Here is a 17,510-nt window from a genome sequence, read left to right as displayed (position 1 = left end):
AAATACTTGGCTTCATGGGTATTTATCTACTGGCTTAAGTTTTTAGTAAATCCCACAACTGGTGTTTATAAAGGCCAATACATGGATAAATTATACTTGAATTTGAAAAAATTACTTAGAAATACAATTTTGGTTAATTAGCAACAGTGACAAGAAAAAAAGTTCATACTTTATACTGCCTATGAGTTTCTGTAGAGCAGGAAGGTACATTAGAAATATCCCAGCTTCCTGAGGCCAGTAGGACTCGAATCCATAATTGGCAAAAGGGGTCACCAACACTCAGTCAATAGGGCTAGGAATTATTTACTAGCCATGTGTCTGTCTATACAAAGACAGTAAAGACTAGTGGCGAAGTCAAATAGCTCAGGGTATTTAGAGGCAAGATCCATGGCGGAGGAGGGCACCTCTTGCAGGTAGACAGAGGTAGTTTCACGATTGGCAAAGAAACAAGTTGTAAAAGCACAACTAACAGTTAGTGATTACAATTCCAGTCATTCCAATAACCAAGGCCATAAGTCACAGGCAAAGTCCTCATCCCAAATCTTCCCATCAAAGAAGCAAGTCAGTGAAATAGCAATTACAGTCTCTATCCTCAAAGCAAAAGCCATATTCTAAATTTCTTACTTCTCAAACCCCAAAAGTTTAACTGTTACCTACCGAATCTGAGTAACCTGGTATTTAACTCAACAATTTATTTCAAGTCTCTGTCTTTGGAATTTTTCCTTTTAATGACTATCCTGAAGTTTCTATAAGGAGATTTTGCCTTTCAAGTTTGGCCTTATTCTTAATCACTTTACAAATCGCAGTAAATGCCAGGCCTCAGTTTGCTCATTCCTAGGGTCTGTACTTATGTTTCCCAGGATACCTGGGACTTGTGTGTCCCAATTAAATTTCATTCTTTCCTTGGTCTAATTAATACTCTATTTGTTTAATTTAACCTGGTTCTAATACATTCATTTCTAAACAGACAAAAGCCTAGAAACTTGATCATCAGTTATAAAGAGATACAGACTCACTACATCACTATTGCGTTGCGCTACTACTCTGGATAGGTCATGTTGGTAGCTGGTGGCTAAATGGCAACCTAGTTTTTGAGGTAACTTATATAGGTTACTATACATGAACTGAAACAGTAAAAGTCTAAATACATTCGTGAAGTCAGAAGTATTAAATAGCCTAGTATATGCAGATTCCTAGGCAAGCCAACTCCCATGATGACCATTGGGTGGGGAGGGTGAGAGGGTGGGAGGAGGAAGTGCAGGAAAAATTCATGGCTACATATTAAAGCCAATGGAAAGGGACTTCACTGCTACTGCTTCTTTAATACCCAGTCCTACCAGCAGCAACACATGGCCCACCTGTCAAAAACCAGAGATTTAAAGAAATTTTGGATTATTGGAAGAGGTACACAAGGCTACTTTGCAAAATGGCCAAATAAGGAACCTGGAAAAAGAGGGTAAATAAACACCTTGCTGAGGTTATACCGTGTAATGGGAGCAGAATAAGAAATAACTATCAGTCCTCCATTGCTCTACTATCTTGTACTCTACTAGAGTTGGTACAGAAACCATTACTAAAATTATAAAAGGCTGTACTTAGATACTCAGTGATCCAATAAAATATACATTAGGAAATATTTTTTAAAATCACCCTATTATGTATGGCGATACTATAGGCCCAATCTAAGGGCAAAAATGTTGGTTTTGAATGGTCCTGTTTTTGCTAGACTTCCCTTCCTGTCTCAATAGTTATTGCTATTGCCTTCACATTGGAATCACTATGGAAGACAAAGGCAGGGTCCACTCCAGACCAATAACGCAAGAACCTGTAAAAGTGAAATCAGTATTACAAAAACACTACATATTCACATTTGTATTTTAAACTTGGAGCATGCATTGTTGTTTTTTGTAAGTGACCCTGATGATTTATCAGGTTTTCTGACCCCATTCTATCAACAGAAATAGAATATTTCAAGAAATATATTCAACTTCTCAAGAATGAATGACCATGCCAGGCACCAGTAGCTCATGTTTATAATCCTAGTTACTTAGAAGGCAAAATAGAGGTTTGAGGCTAACCCAAGCAGTAAAGTTTCTAAGACTTTTATTTCCAATTGACCACCAAAAACTCAGACGTGGAGCTGTGTCTCAAATGGTAGAGCATTAGCCTTGAACAAAAAAGTTCATTTCAGGGACAGTACCCAGGCCTTGAGTTCAAGCCCCAGGATATCCCACACACACATATCCAACACATACACAATGAATAAGCAAAACCTAAGGCCCACAGAATCACAAAGATGTCAAAGTGTCTTACCTATGTACCACAACCTGAAAATCAGAAGTAGGGAGTAGACTAAACTTTCTTATTGTTTCACAAACAGCAAACTCATCTCTAATGGTTCTATTTAAGGTGCAGAAAGTCAAGTAATCAATGGTAATAGCAACCAGGCAGAGGACTCCTCATCTTCACCTATTCACATTTCCCCGGCATTTCCTCAGCCGCTGTGATGACAAGAGCCCCTCTAAAATGTAGACACCTCTTGGGTTGGGAGAAGGTGGCTCTCCCCCTCTCTGAAGAAGTGAGACAAATAACTCGTGGCCGTTATGACAAAACCAGGCCTACGTACCCAGTTTATTATTAGCTTGACATTAACCACCACTTAAAAACAAAACAAAACCACCCGCCCACACAAACACATACCCCAAGACAGAAAATTACATAATGGCATCTGGAATGATCTGCTCTGACAGTGAAAGCAGAACCAGCCAAACCAAAGAAGTCTAGTAACATCCAAGCTGGGGATGGGGAAGCCCCAGAAAGTCACTTTCACATCACCCCAATACTTAATACAAATGTTGACTAAAAATAACCAATGCTTGCTGGGCGCTGGTGGCTCACACCTGTAATCTTAGCTACTCAGGTAACTGTGATGTGAGGATCATGGTTCAAAGCCAGCCTGGACAGGAAAATCCTTGAGATTCTTACCACCAATTAACCATCAGAAAACCGGAAATGGTGCTGTGGCTCAAGTGGTAGAGTGCTCGCCTTGAGCTTAAGAGCTCAGGGTCAGCACCCACGCCCAGAGTTCAAGCCCCCTGACTGACCAAACCAAACCAAACCAAACCAAACCAAAAAAAAAAAACAAAACAAAAAAAAAAACAAGTCCACAATGCTTGGTTCTGAGGGGGAAAAAATCCAAAATAATAGTAAAGGCTTGAGAAGGTTGTCATTCTGCTCAGAGAAATGCCATGGGGTTATTGTTACACTTAACAGTGTTCCCTACTGAGTCCATTCATTCTAAATAAACTAGAAGAAAATTGTTCTGGCATAGGTTGTTTCTTAGAGTGGAAACTCACAATAAGTGAGGGGGTAAGGGGTGAGGAAGGGGAAGAATCTACTATGTCCCCAATAACAGGGGAATGTTTTATTTCCCCGAGTGTACCAGCACCTGGACCAAGCCCAAGGCCTAGAATGTGGTAAATGCTTTACACTTGTACTGCTAACAAAGTACAGAAATTCTCCAGGTAAGATACAGGATCCTAACTACAAAACCAAATATGTGAAAAGAGGCTTATGATTGCTTTTTACTAAGAACTGCTGCACAGGATATCTTACAAAAGTACATGCATAGTTCTAGTGTAAGTAGTATATGGGCACATCAAAAGGTTAAGAGTTTTGAAATTTTCTATTCTCTCCTACACTGGTGGTACTGGGGACTAGAGATGGGGTTTCAATTCTTTGCTTTGAAATACAATAAACCACCACAGAGACTCTGTGGTCAACCTTCACTCTGTGTTCTGATGTTTCTATGGCTGCAGACTGTGCCAAGTGACACATGAAGGAACACAAACATTTCAGGGGGAGGTTTCTGGAAAAGTGGTGTCAAAAGAAATGCATTGCACAATTGCTTCATAGTTTTTTGTTGTTTTTTTTTTTAAAGAAAAGCAATTCTAAAGTCAATGCCAAGATGATCCTTTCTTTGGAAAGGGAAGGGATGGGATGAGAATTATAAAATAGCTCCCCTTGCTGCTGACCTGATATGAGATGGCTTACAAATCACAATTTTAGCACAATAGTAGCACACATTAGAGCAAGAATCTGCTGAATCTCAATTTATATGTAAGCAGATATAACAGAAAGCCAAAAGGCTCCATGCAAAACCCACATTGAAATCTTGTAGAAGGCAATCCCTAGTTCCTTTAAAAAGCCCATGCTCTCAAATATTTACACATTTTTCCATATATACTTACCTCTCAATATCCAGTCAAGCTAAATCCATCCAAGTTCAATTTATTTCTTTACTTTAAAAGCATATTCACTGATCATGGGGATTGTCATTCTAAATGCCGCCCATTCCCTAAGGCACAAAGTTGGTAGCCCTCTATGTTCACAACATCAGACACCCAGGTAGTGAGTAGATAAGAAACTAAAGCACAAGGAACTGGCTAGCACACCCTTTGTATTGAACAGTAGCCAATAAGCTATTTTAGTAAGAAGTCAACAGTGTATATGTACTAAACAGTAAACGTAGTAAGGCTTTTTGAAGATTTAAAACATGATCCACACCTATCATTTAAACCTTTTTATGCAAGGGCTTATTGGTCATTATTGTATAAGGCAAACACAGATTACTTGATAGTAACTACTTAATACAGTTTGAAGGGGAAAAGGTAAACCATTATACCAACTGAAAGTAAGAAAAAACTGACTGCCAATAAGACAAAATGGAGCAATACAGGAAAATTCCAACCATAATTCAATGGGACATTTCGTTTGGGCTTTTAAACTATGTGTACTATACTAGGTTAACATTTAGACCAGTCTATTAGGGAGTGGTATTATCTGAGGTAGAGCTTGATCAGGGGAAGTGTGATAAATAAGAAGAGAGTGGAATATAAAAACACAAGCAAAATCCCTATAAATGAAAACTGAGGAAAAAGAAATGGCCAGAAATGTATGAGAAAAGTGGGATCCAAGACAAAGTAGAATGGACAGAAGAGACAATATGATCTGAAATAAGCTCAATAGTGCCTGGCTGGGTGGCAGGCTCAGGGCTCACTAAGTACTTAAATGATTGTTATGCTAACCATGATCACATTTAATCTTATACCAGTATGTCAATGTATACTATTAATATCTCTTAATTTACAGAAAATAAGCTCTAGCCCAAGATTATACAGCTAATAGCCAGCTTTATTTACCCCAGGTTTGTTTACTTCCAAAGCTGACTTAAAAAATATCCAGAGAATTTTCATACCCAACAATAATTTACCTTAGCCGTGATCTCAACATCTACACTTAAGTGGTGCAAGTCCTTCTGCTCCTTTTTTTTTGAGGAAAATATGCTACTAGAGTCGGGCTTACTGCTTGCTGCAGACTCTGAGCCTGCTTGCCTCCCTCCCTTCCCACTCCTCTCCATCCTTTCCTTAATTACATTTTAGTTGTCCCCTCTCCGTAAATAGTGTCTTGTTTTTATGCCTGGGCCAGCCTGGGGCACAATCCTCCCATTTTTGCTTCCTGGGTAGCTGGGATAACAGATATGCACCAATGTGCCTATCTTTTTTGTTTCCTTACAGGTTGAGATAGAATCTATCCAACTTTTTGCCTACGTTGGTCTTGAACTTCAACCCTTCTTACCTTGCCTCTGGAGTAGCTGGGGTTATAGTGGTGAGTAAGCACTTCCTACTAATACTTTTTGTTTATTTGTTGAGGCAGTGTTTTGCCAGATAGCCCAGGGAGGCCTCAAACTCCTTAGTCTTCTGATTATAGATGTGTGCCACTACCAGCAGCCTAAATTAAATTCTTAAAAAGAGGATGCCCTCAAAATAATAGCTATTATATTACTATGGTTAAAAAATGGGAATTTTCTCCTACTTTTTAACCTTTTTTGAAAATGTTTTTATTCTTTAAGAGATCACTCAGAATGAACTGGAGCAAATCTCTTTTAAGCAGCAGCACAACTGGGAGACAGAAAAATCTATAAAAATGCCATTCCTATTTCCCTTAACACTTTTTTTTTTTTTTTACTGTGCTGACCACAGGAATAGTAAAGAGAAAGGAGTAGGGAAATGGTACAAAGAAAACTCACAAGTTTTGCTCATTGGTAATCATGTCAAATGTCCCTTTTCTCCTTATCACATCAATTGGATTATCCCCAAGAAATAAAGAAAGAATGCTTGCAAGAGGTCAGAATGGTGGACTGTCCACATGCCATCGGTTACAAGATCTTAAATGAAACAAAGGAAAGAAAGAAATGGAAAAGAATAAAGCTTTCATAGTACTGGGAAAGAAGAAATTGTATTAATAATGTGGCAGTGAGTTTGTACAAATGCAAAAGGCAGAAAGCACATGGGATCAGATTGGTAGAGAAATGGTAGCACATACACTAAGCAGTAACATTCCAATTATAAATACCACATGGAGTAGGCATTAAGGATAACAGGGAACAATTAATTAGGAATTGCATTCAGAGGAGATGGGCAGGTCAGAGGCCTCCTCTGGTTTTCTTTTCTTTTTTGTACTGGTCCTAGAACTTAAACTTAGGGCCTGCCTAGACAATGTCCCATTAGCCTGTTTTTGCTTGAGGCTAATGCTCTGCCACTTGAGTCACAGCATCACTTCTGACCTGTTCTGAGTAGTTTAGTAGAGATGAGAGGCTAATGGACTTTCCTGCATGGGTTGGCTTCTAACTAATCCTAAGATCTCAGCCTTTTGTGTAGCCAGGATTGATAGACATGAGCCACTGGTGCCCACCTCTTCTGGTTTCCTGATGCCCACAGAATAGCTAAGAGTAGAGGGGTTAAGCTTTGGAAGAACCTCAAGGAATACCACAGAACAAGTACAGGAATGTCTGCTATGCCATATTTGAAGGGTATACAAAATAGGGGTTGTTCCCCACAAACAATGCAGGTTTGTGGGGAAAATAGGAAGACCACTTAAGCCTACCCTAACAAAATAACACACACAGAAGAGTGCCTACTGGCAAAGTAGCCTCAATCCCCAGTCCCATTTTAACCTTCTAGATAAGATACTAGAGTGTTTGCTTACAATAGGAACCATTTTTATCAAAATATAAAAACCAATCCAAGCTTAAGCCTTCTTCATTAATCCCCTACTTTAACAAAAAGCCCTCTTCACAATTTATCTCACTATATTTCTATAACTCACCACTGAGGAAGAAGCATAAAGATTCTTAAAGACACTAAAGTTGTCACAACTTACAAGAAAGGAAATTACTACTGTAGATTTCTCATATTTAGATTTCCAGAATTAAAAGGAAAAAAACCTTTCTACACTACTAAATGTAACAAATCTTATGCCTTATTGGTTCAGTACTTCTGAAAATCCTTTAACAGACTTGACTTGTCATCTTATACAATGTCATTGTCCAAATTATCAATGTCACAGCAGATAATTCACTTCAAAGAAACATGTGTCATGGTAGAGAGGACAGTGGGAGATGTAACTTTGAAATGACCTTGGACAACAGTTGTGACCTGAATACAAACAGAGGCAGAGCATCTGAGACAGCTGCTGCAGAGCTCATCACTGCCTACTCCCCCCCTTGCCCCCACTCTCACACCTCAGCCCTGGGAAATACACAAAAGCTGGTCCAACAGCCTCTCTTGGCCTTGGCAATTTTACTGGGGTTTGTGATTTGCTTGTTCTGATACAATCTGATACAATATGCCAGAGATAACCTGGGTAGGGCAGCCTGTGTCTCTGAAGAGGAACACTAGCCTATGTTCAGCCCTTCCTCAGAAATATAAATGAAGAGGCGAATAGCAGTGGTTCATGCATAAAATCCCAGCCACTCAGGAAGCTGAGACCTCAGAGTTATGGTTCAAAAAAGCCCAGGGAAGGGTGGGAATGTGGCTTAGTGGTAGAGTGCTTACCTAGCATACAAGAAGCCCTGGATTCAATTCCTCAGTACCACATCAACAGAAAAGGCTGGAAGCTTTGCCTCAAATGGTAGAGTGCTAGCCTTGAGCAAAGGAAGCTTAGGGATAGTGCCCAGGCCCTGAGTTTAGTCCCCAGGACTAGCAAAAACAAACAAACAAACAAAATTCCAGGGAAGGAATGTATAAGATTCTCCAATTAATGACCAAAAATCTGGAGGTGGAGCTGTGGCTCAAGTAGTAGTCCTAGCCTTGACCAAAAAAGCTCAGCTACAGCGCCCAGGCCCTGGGCCCCAGGACCACATACCCACACACACACACATCAATGTCCAATACATATAAATGAAAGCTCATGAAAGATTTGAGGACTTAGGAAAGAAAGAAACAAGATTAATAGAATATTTAACTACAGAATAAAAAGATAAGGTAACAGAAGTGGAAATTATTTATTTTAGTTTTAGACAATATCCACAGACATTACACTAGCTCTAAGCTAAAGAGGATGCTATTAAAATAGAACAATTAAAGAACAAAACATTTAAATGAAAAAAAATAAAATGAGCTAGATTAATACAACAGTCTATAAATTTCACAAGAACAGAAATCATGTTAAGTTTGCATTCACCAATATGTTGATGATGCCTTGCAACAGTGACTAAGGCATACCAGATATTCTATAAATATCTGTAAGTGAATTATCCAATGAGTATTATTGGATAGGCAGGAAAGTGGCAATAAATGGGAATAATTCAATATGCATGGTTGGCTGGAAAATCAATGTGAAGATACTGACTTGAATAGAGATCAAACACACAGAAAGGATCCCTATACAAGTACAATAAGATAAGCAAAAGCTACAATACTAGTGGAATTTCCAGAAATAAAAGACAAAAGTCAAAGAGAATAAAATTAATGCAACATGAAGGAAAAATGTCTGCTTGACAGCCAGGTGTGGTAATGGACATCTGTACTCCAGCTCAGGATACTAAGGCCGGAAGATTGTAAATTCGATGCCAGCCTATGGCCTGTCTCATGATCTTGTATTTAAAGAACCCAATGGACTCTGCTCCCATGTTACTCCAGCTGATCTGAAACTTTGGCAAAGTAGCAGGTAATAAAATTAAACTTCAAAAATCAATGGCTTTTCTGTATTCCAATAACGAGAAGAGCGCATCTGAAATCAGGAAAAGAACTCCTTTTGTAATAGCCCTACAAAAAATAAAATACCTAGGAGTTAACTAAAAAACCCGAAAAAGGAAATTAAAACAGACCTAAGGAAGTGGAAAAACCTCCCATGCTCCTGGATTGGGAGGATTAATATACTGAAAATGGTAATCCTGCCAAAGGCTATCTACAAATTCAATGCAATACCTATCAATATCCCAACCTCATTTTTCAATGATATAGAAGAAACAATTCATATAGAATAATAAAAGACGCTGAATAGCAAAAACAATCCTTAGCAGAATGAACAGTGCTGGAGGAATATCAGTATCAAATTTCAAACTCTCCTACAAAACCATAGTAATCTAAACAGCTTAGTACTGGCACAAAAACAGCGCTGAGGACCAATGGAATAGAATCGAAGACCCAGAAATGAACCCACAGACCTATAGCCACCTAATCTTCTATAAGGTAACTAAAAAAAAAAAAAATAGAATGGAAGAAAGCTAGCCTCTTCAGTATATGGTGCTGGCAAAATTGGTTAAACTTCTGTAGAAAACTAAATCTAGATCCTTATATATCACACTGCACCAGAATCAACTCCAAATGGATCAAAGACCTTAAAGTCAAGCAGACATCCTGAAAACATTACAGGAAGGAATAGGAGAAACTCCAGGGCTCCTTGGCACAGGCCGAAATTTCTTAATAAAATCCCAGAAACACAACAAATAAAAGAAAGGTTGGACAAATAGGATTGCATGAAGTTGAAGACCTTCTTCATGGCAATGGACATAGCTAGCAGGATCAATAGAAAGCCCATGATTAGGAGAATATCTTCACTAGCAATACAACAGACAAAGGTCTTATATCTAAAATATACTTAGAATTCAAAAAATTAAATTCTCCAACAACAAATGCTCAAAAAACAACTGCCCGTTTAATAAGTGGACTAAAGACTTAAAGAAAGACTCTCAGAAGAGAAAATAAGAATGGCCAATAGACACATGAAGAAATGCTCAACTTCTCTGGCCATAAAAGAAATGCAAATCAAAACAACACTGAGATTCCACCTCACCCCAGTTAGAATGGCTATAATCAAGAACTCTAATAACAACAGATGCTAGAGGGGATGTGGCCAAAAGGGACCCCTATTGCATTGTTGGTGGGAGTATAAACTTGTTCAACCACTTTGGAAAGCAGTATGGAGGTTCCTCAAAAGACTCCACATAGAGCTCCCCTATGTCCCATCAATCCCACTTTTGGGCATTTACCCAAACAATCACAAACAAGGCCATACTAAAGCTACCAGCACAACAATGTTTATCGCAGCATAATTCACCATAGCTAAGATATGGAACCAACCCAGATGCTCCTCAGTAGATGAATGAATCAAGAAAATGTGGAATTGCATATAAATGGAATTCTATGTTTCCATCAGAAAGAATGACACAGCCCTTTTTCTTAGGAAATGGAAGGACTTGGAAAAAACTATATTAAGTGAAGTAAGCCAGGCTCAAAGAAACATAGGTCCCATGGTTTCTCTTATTTGCAATAACTAGTATATGTCTAGGATAATCTTACCAGACAAGCAGAAATGGTGAAATGCTATGTACATATAACTATATAAGATGATGCTATGTGAAATGAACCCCAAGATAGGGACATAAGAGGTTTAATCTTTGTCGCTGTTCTTTTTAATGTACTTATAATCTTACCCATGTATACCTGTAACCCCTTGGTACAGTATCTTTACAATAATATATATATATATATATATATACATAAAATGATAAAAGATTGAGATGATATGATTCTATAGAGGTTTTAGAAAATATAAATGAATTTGATATTATTGAGAGAAAAAAGATTTTGTCTCAAAAAGATAAACCAAACTCTTAGATAAAGTAAGTGTTCAAAATTAAAAAGTCCAATGAGTATGCAGCTGGGGGAAAAAAATATACCAGAAACAATACAATAACGTTTCAAAAAACCAAAGTTAAGTGGAAAATTATAAAAGCCTAGAGAATCAGAGAAGAGGATTTTTTTTAAAAAGCTACATTTATAGAAATGGAAATTGAATTTCTCATAAGCATTCATGAAACAATAGGAGGCAATGACTCTGACATTTGGGAGGGGGTGCTACCTAATTTTGAAGCTAGAATTTTATGAAACTAACAACAAAGAATATAGCCAAAATTAAAACATTTTACATATGTAGGAATTCAGAAAGTTTATCATTCACACAAGAAAAATCACAATCCTTCAGTAAAATATAAAGAACTAATAAGAAAAGATGTGAAGATTAGTGGCAGCCACACAGGAGGAAAAGAGAAAGGAAAAAACAGAAAATCAAGTCAGCAGTTCTTTATAAAGATTTAGAGAGATAGATTTCTTCTTCTACAGGTTTAATAATCACTCTTAAACTTCTCTCTCTAACATATTATAGTATCAAATACAATTAGATATTATTACTGTATGGGGGCAAAATTAAATTTCTGTAATAAATTTCTAGACAATGTATAGAAGACTATTCCAGTTACAGATGAGAAATGCAATAAATGATATAAATCTTAACAGAAAAAAATTAAGCTTTTAGAAGTGGAAAAGAAAGGGGGAAAGTTCCAACATCATTATCTTTCAAAAAAAGGTAAAGCAAATAAATTTAACCAGAAACAGATTAATAAATTCATTGTTGACAAAATTGATAAAATACAGGTAGTGAATAGATAATGCTTAAAGCTGAAAACTTAAAAAGAGTAGTATTAATTTAAAAGAATAGAAGGATAACCACACTCAGAGAAACCATTAGAGCAAGACAGCTTCTGGGCCTCCATCAGGTGAAACCCTTAAGAAAGACAGCGATCTTGAAGGCTCCTCAGGGCACCTAGAGTTGCTGATATGAGGATCATGCGATTTGAAGGGATTCCCTGGGCTCCTCTACCTTGAATGACCCAGGTACTACATCCTATGTAGAAGAAAAAGACAGGATACTTTAGTGAGTGGTCACATATAGCCTAATGACAAGTAAGTAAATGACTCACCCAAAGGGAAGTGATAAGAAGAATTAGTTTTCATTTATATTTTAGTCTACTTTCAGGTGACATTTCAGTAAAATGCTGTGGCAATGACTGGACCTGGTGATGCATTTGTATAATTCCAGCTACTTAGAAGGAGGTAGAAACAGGAAAACTGTGATTCCAGACAGGCTGGGTAAAAGTTAGCTAGACCTCATCTGAGCCAATAAGCCAAGAGTAGTGGTACAATCTGTACTCTCAGTGATTTAGAAGACAGAGGTTAAGTCAAACAAAAGTGGGAACCTAGCTGAAAAATAAACTAATGATCTGGAGTTAAGGTTCAAGAGGTAGAACACTTGCCTAGCAAACTAAAGGTCCTAAATTTACTCCATAGTGCCACAAAACAAAACAAAGTCCCGGGCAAATCCTGAACAGAGGTGAATTTTTCTATGTCCTTATTAAATAAAAATCCCTATGTGTCTTATAGTAAAACTCTTTAACAAACACAATTCTATGACTGGAAAAGGTAGGGAATGTTCACCAGGGTATCTGAGGCTCTAACACTAAGGTTAAAAAAATTCAAGGATGAACAATGACCAGAAGACCATCCAGCTGGAGACTGGTTGTAGTTTTATTCCTCCTAACATCCTCAGGGCAAGACATTAGTAAGAACTCAACAAATATTTCCTGAATAATAAATATACATCTAGCAGTTCTTAGAAGACCTTTAACAGTGGCGACTTGTCCCTTGTTTGAGCCCACTCCCTGAAGTGTCTCTCAACATTCCAAGAAGTAATCTTTTCAAATGGGTTCCTTGGTTTAAAAAAAAAAAAAAACTTATTATCTCTCAGGCTCCCCATAGTCTACTTAGAAAAACCAGGAAGGCTAGTTTCCAAAGGATCAGTTCAGGAAATACTCAAGATGCATATAGCCTGGCATGTTTCTCAATTGGTACTATTAAAAAAAAATATTATTAGTCAGGTCACACCTGTAATCATAGCTACTCGGGGAGGGAGGGGAATAAGGGGAGGGAGGGAAGGGAGGAAAGTAAAGGAAACAAAGGAGTAAGGGGGGAAAAGAGGGAAGAAGGAGGGGAGGGAGGGAAGAAGGAAGGAAGGGAAGGAGGAAGGGAGGGAGGAAGGAAGGAGGGAAAGAAGGAAGGGAGGAAGGAGGGAGGGAGCTCTCACATACCTCAACAGTAAGTTTTACTGATTTCTAGATCTGTGGGTGCCATTATAGAAAGCTACATTCAACTTCTATACAGAGATGATCATTATGAAGCATTCTGAAACCAAGGATTTTTAAGGAAATAAGATTTGGCAGCATAAAGCTTCCACAGACAGCCAGCCACAAAATATCTAAACAAAAGAGACAGATTTGTCTGAAACTCAACAGTATATTCCTAATTCTAATCCTGAGTCCTGTGTTGTTCAATAGCCAAGTTCCTACAAGTCTCTTCAAATGATTGCTATACTTGAGCTAGCTGAGTATATGCCCAGTTATTCAACTATTTTGTTCCAGAGTATTGTTACTGTCATGGATGCTGCAGATGTCCTCAGAATGGCAGCAGGCATATCTCCACTATTCAGTGCTAAAGGAAGCAACACAATTATGTAGGTCAAGCAATATAAGACTTCCAGAAAATGATCAAAACTGCCTTTTCTTTTTTTTTTTAATGTACTGGGGACTGAATTAGGGACTCAGGAGACTCTCTCCTCCTTCAGCAACATCCACAGTGCTTTGTTTTTTATTTATTTTTGTGATAGGAAAGATTATTATACACTTCCAATAGATTGAAAGCAGGTCATCTCTCCAGTAAGAATGATCTTTGTTTTGTTTTTTAGAGTCTTGTTAACTTTGTGGGAACTGGAGTCCAAATCTCAATCTTCCAACTTCTGGCTCCTGAATAGGCATTTGTCACCATGCCTGGCTTAAATATGGTTAGAGGTAGGTTAGAGATTTCTTGCTGTTAGAAGGAGGAACTCTCTCAATCCTCATTCTAGTGTCTTCTTTTTCTTCAAAGCAGGATAGAACAAAACAAACAATAGACACAAGCAAATGAAACAAGCCAAAAGTAACAATATTTAGATAACCCCACTAAAGATAAAGAACTGTAAATAGTAACACTGTGGGAGAAGGATTATTAGCTAGATCACTATCAGTAAAGGTTATTCTTTCTCAGGTAAAGGAAAAGAGCCTTCAGGATGTTGGAGGCCTTACTGGGTAAGAAGAGTAGGCTATGAAACAGAGGTCCCTCCATGAGCTAGCAAAGAAAAACATCACTGCTACAATTTACCTTTTGAAAACTCTAAGATTTGGCTGACCGAGAATGCTGAAAAGCTATGAAACTCAAGCCAGAAAAGCTGAGGATTATATGACATTTACTCCTATTGTGACTGGGGTAAAAAAACAAACAAACAAAAACAAACTAGGATTAAAAGAGGATTATTTAGAATAAAGACAAGACCTAACCCAATGCTTCAGTCACTAATGGAACAACTGGGGGTTAGGGGAGAGGGAAGTATCCTTGCAAACAAAAACCAAAGGAAAAAAAAAAAGGCAAAGGAAGTGTTTCTCTTTCTAAGTTTAAAAGTCTGGATCATATGAATATAATAAACTTAAGTTGTATCTGTGACAAATCCAGAAAGACTGAGTGGAAGTTCATTCATAAAGATGGTGTTGATTCTGCCAGATGACAATCCTTAGAGCAAGAAGGTCGCCTCAGATGTTACCAGCCCCAGTGAAGTTTGCCAGTAGCTGAGGTGTGAGGCTCTACACTCATATATGCATCAACGAGTAGCCATGCATGGATGAAGGAAGGGAAATATAGGAGCGCAAGCATCCTATAAGCATCTACAAACCAGTAGAGTGTAACTTGCTCCAAAAATAAACCATCTCCTTAAAATGCAGAAAATAAACAGGCATCTGCAGCTGACCCATGAGGTATTAAGGGAAGAAAATGGCTACTGGAACAAAAGTCCACATAGCAGGTAACTGCACAGGATACAACACAAATCCATTCCAGATGGATCCCCAAACAGTGACATTTGCCCTTTATAAAAGGTGTAAGGTAGCCGGGCACTGGTGGCTCATGCCTGTAATCCTAGCCACTCAGGAAGTTGAGATCCGAGGATCATAGTTCAAAGCCAGCCGGGGAAGGAAAATCTGTGAGACTCTTATCTCCAATTAACCACCAGAAAACCAGAAGTGGTGCTGTGGTTCAAGTGGTAAAGCGCGTACCTTCAGCTGAAAGAGCTGAGGGACAGCACCTAGGCCCAGAGTTCAAGCCCCACAACCACTCCCCCCGCCCCCAAAAAAAAAGTGCCAGGTGCAAGATGAGTCCTAACAGTTCTGTCCTCCTGGTCAGTGTGAGAGAGATCTAACAAGACAGACTTCTGATCATGGCTCAACCAATCAGGACAAAGATACACTACTCCAAGAGGGAGGGAAATGGACCTAGCATCTGGCAGGGCTCAGACAAAGGGATTTGGACCCCCAACTGCAGTCTCGGCTTTTATTAACGCTTCTTTCCTCTGACTTTGTAATAAATTTTATGTTTAGACACTTTCCCACCTTTTTATTCTTTATTAGCAGAGAAAAAGAACCTACCCTACATGGTATCACCATGGTTCCTTTTCCATAATTCCATCTCCATTCTTTCCCCTTTTCAAATGTATGGCAGTTTGCAACACTCAAAACATCACAAAATGAAAGAATTAGGGTAAAGTCCTGGTACCATTGTATTCTCTTGTATCTGAAAGTCTTCCAGGGATGAGGATGAGGATGAAGATAAGTGTTACATATAAATCCTGACATTACTTACATTTTCTAAGAGTGAAGAGATTTTCTTCTCACACTTTTCTTAGAAAATATGATATGCAGAAAGACATGCACAATGACTTAATAGATTATATGGGTTTGCAAGATTGGAGCTCAAAGTTATTGGGAAGTCCAGTACAGGGAAAGGTCACCCTAGAAAAAACTCACTCTTTAAGAAGGCTCTGGCAAGAATGAAAGAATGAGATTTTAATCACTGCAGCTAATTACATAGAAGACTAAATCACAAGAAGAGTTATTTAAGTGTCTTAAATACAATAAAAAGTAATTAACAAGAAGCGCCATCTTGACAGCTTCATGTCACAAACCAAGCCTGAAAAGATCAGCTAATTCCCAACCCGGGAGCCAGAGAATGAGAACCGACTCAAGGTTTGATCTTTTTATTTTTTATTTAAACTGTTTTGATTAACAGATAACAACTCTTGCCAACTCCACAGTAAAGTTAATCAAGAAAAAAATTTAATCTATTAGAGAAATGATGAACCTTGTTTCCATTAAACAAGGTTCCCCAGAGGGCAAGGTAGAGAGCTGAAGCCTGTGTCACACCAGCAAGGCCCCACACCAGGGTCTTGAGATCTGCCTCCTACACATCAATATGTATGTTTAGAAGGATTCCACTGAACCCTTCTGGGCATACAAACAATTCACATACTTGGCATGTGAAATACATCTGAAAATCTGCTTTGAAATAGCCCTCTGCAAGACACCATCTCATCAGCCTGTCTCTTCTCATCCTCCTGAAATCAACAACTTCAAAAGAGTTCTTCTGGCCAGAGTGGTCTGCTCAAGTCTTCAATAACAGGAAAATCAAGAGGTGTAGGGCAGGCCTAAATACAGGTATGTAAATCCTCAGATTATGACAGACATCATTAGACTGTGTGTTTTTAATTGCACACTATTAAGAGTTGGCTCAAAGCCCACCTTTCAGAGAGGCAGTGACATGAAACTCTCTTAACTAATCCTTCTCATACAACCAGCATGAAGCCTGTGAGGGATACTTTAACACAATTAGGCACATGGCTCCAAGCCGTTAGACCATTCTCTTCGTCCCCAAATCTAGCTCATGTTGGTTGTGCTTCTTAATTATATATATCCCATTATAAATTGTATTAATCACTAAAATATAAGCATACAAAGTATATATGGGCATATATATTTGCATGCTTAAAAAAGTTTAATCAAGAAGAATGTCTTTACAGTGGCTGGAAAAGAAAGAGTAGGGCAATTATAACAAATGAGGAGATACAAGTTTCAGAAATAATAGTGTTTCTGTGTCCTAATTTCAAAGAGATTGAGCAGTTCACTTGGATTATCAAATAGGGGATCCATGCTGCTTATATGTAAGAGATTCAGAAACATATGCATATTTTATACTTAATGAATCCCTCTCTCCAGCCAGTGGTTTTGAATAACTAACTCTTAAATCAGAAGGCTTTCAGTACACTTTAGTTTTACCTCAATGTGCTACAATGTTGTTTGAAGATATTTTCAAAGTAAACTCAGAAAAGGATAAACAGAAATAATAACAAAACAAAGGCAAAATAAACAGAAGCTTGGAGTCAAGTTAAAGCACAAGAATTGCCGGTGCCAGTGACTT

The 17,510-nt window shown here is 38.2% G+C and overlaps 1 protein-coding gene across 1 annotated transcript in view; it reads right to left on the bottom strand.

Annotated features, from left to right (window-relative positions):
• Snd1 (staphylococcal nuclease and tudor domain containing 1) overlaps window positions 1-17,510 on the bottom strand; it is a 446,310-nt gene that overhangs the window by 231,798 nt on the left and 197,002 nt on the right. The window lies entirely within an intron of this gene.

Source organism: Dipodomys merriami, unplaced genomic scaffold (assembly GCF_024711535.1).
Source record: "Dipodomys merriami isolate MVZ:Mamm:240054 unplaced genomic scaffold, mDipMer1.0.p SCAF_5, whole genome shotgun sequence".
Classification (NCBI taxonomy): Eukaryota; Metazoa; Chordata; class Mammalia; order Rodentia; family Heteromyidae; genus Dipodomys; species Dipodomys merriami.
The sequence above is the reverse complement of the archived record's forward strand: the minus strand, read 5'-3'. Positions and strand labels throughout refer to the sequence as shown.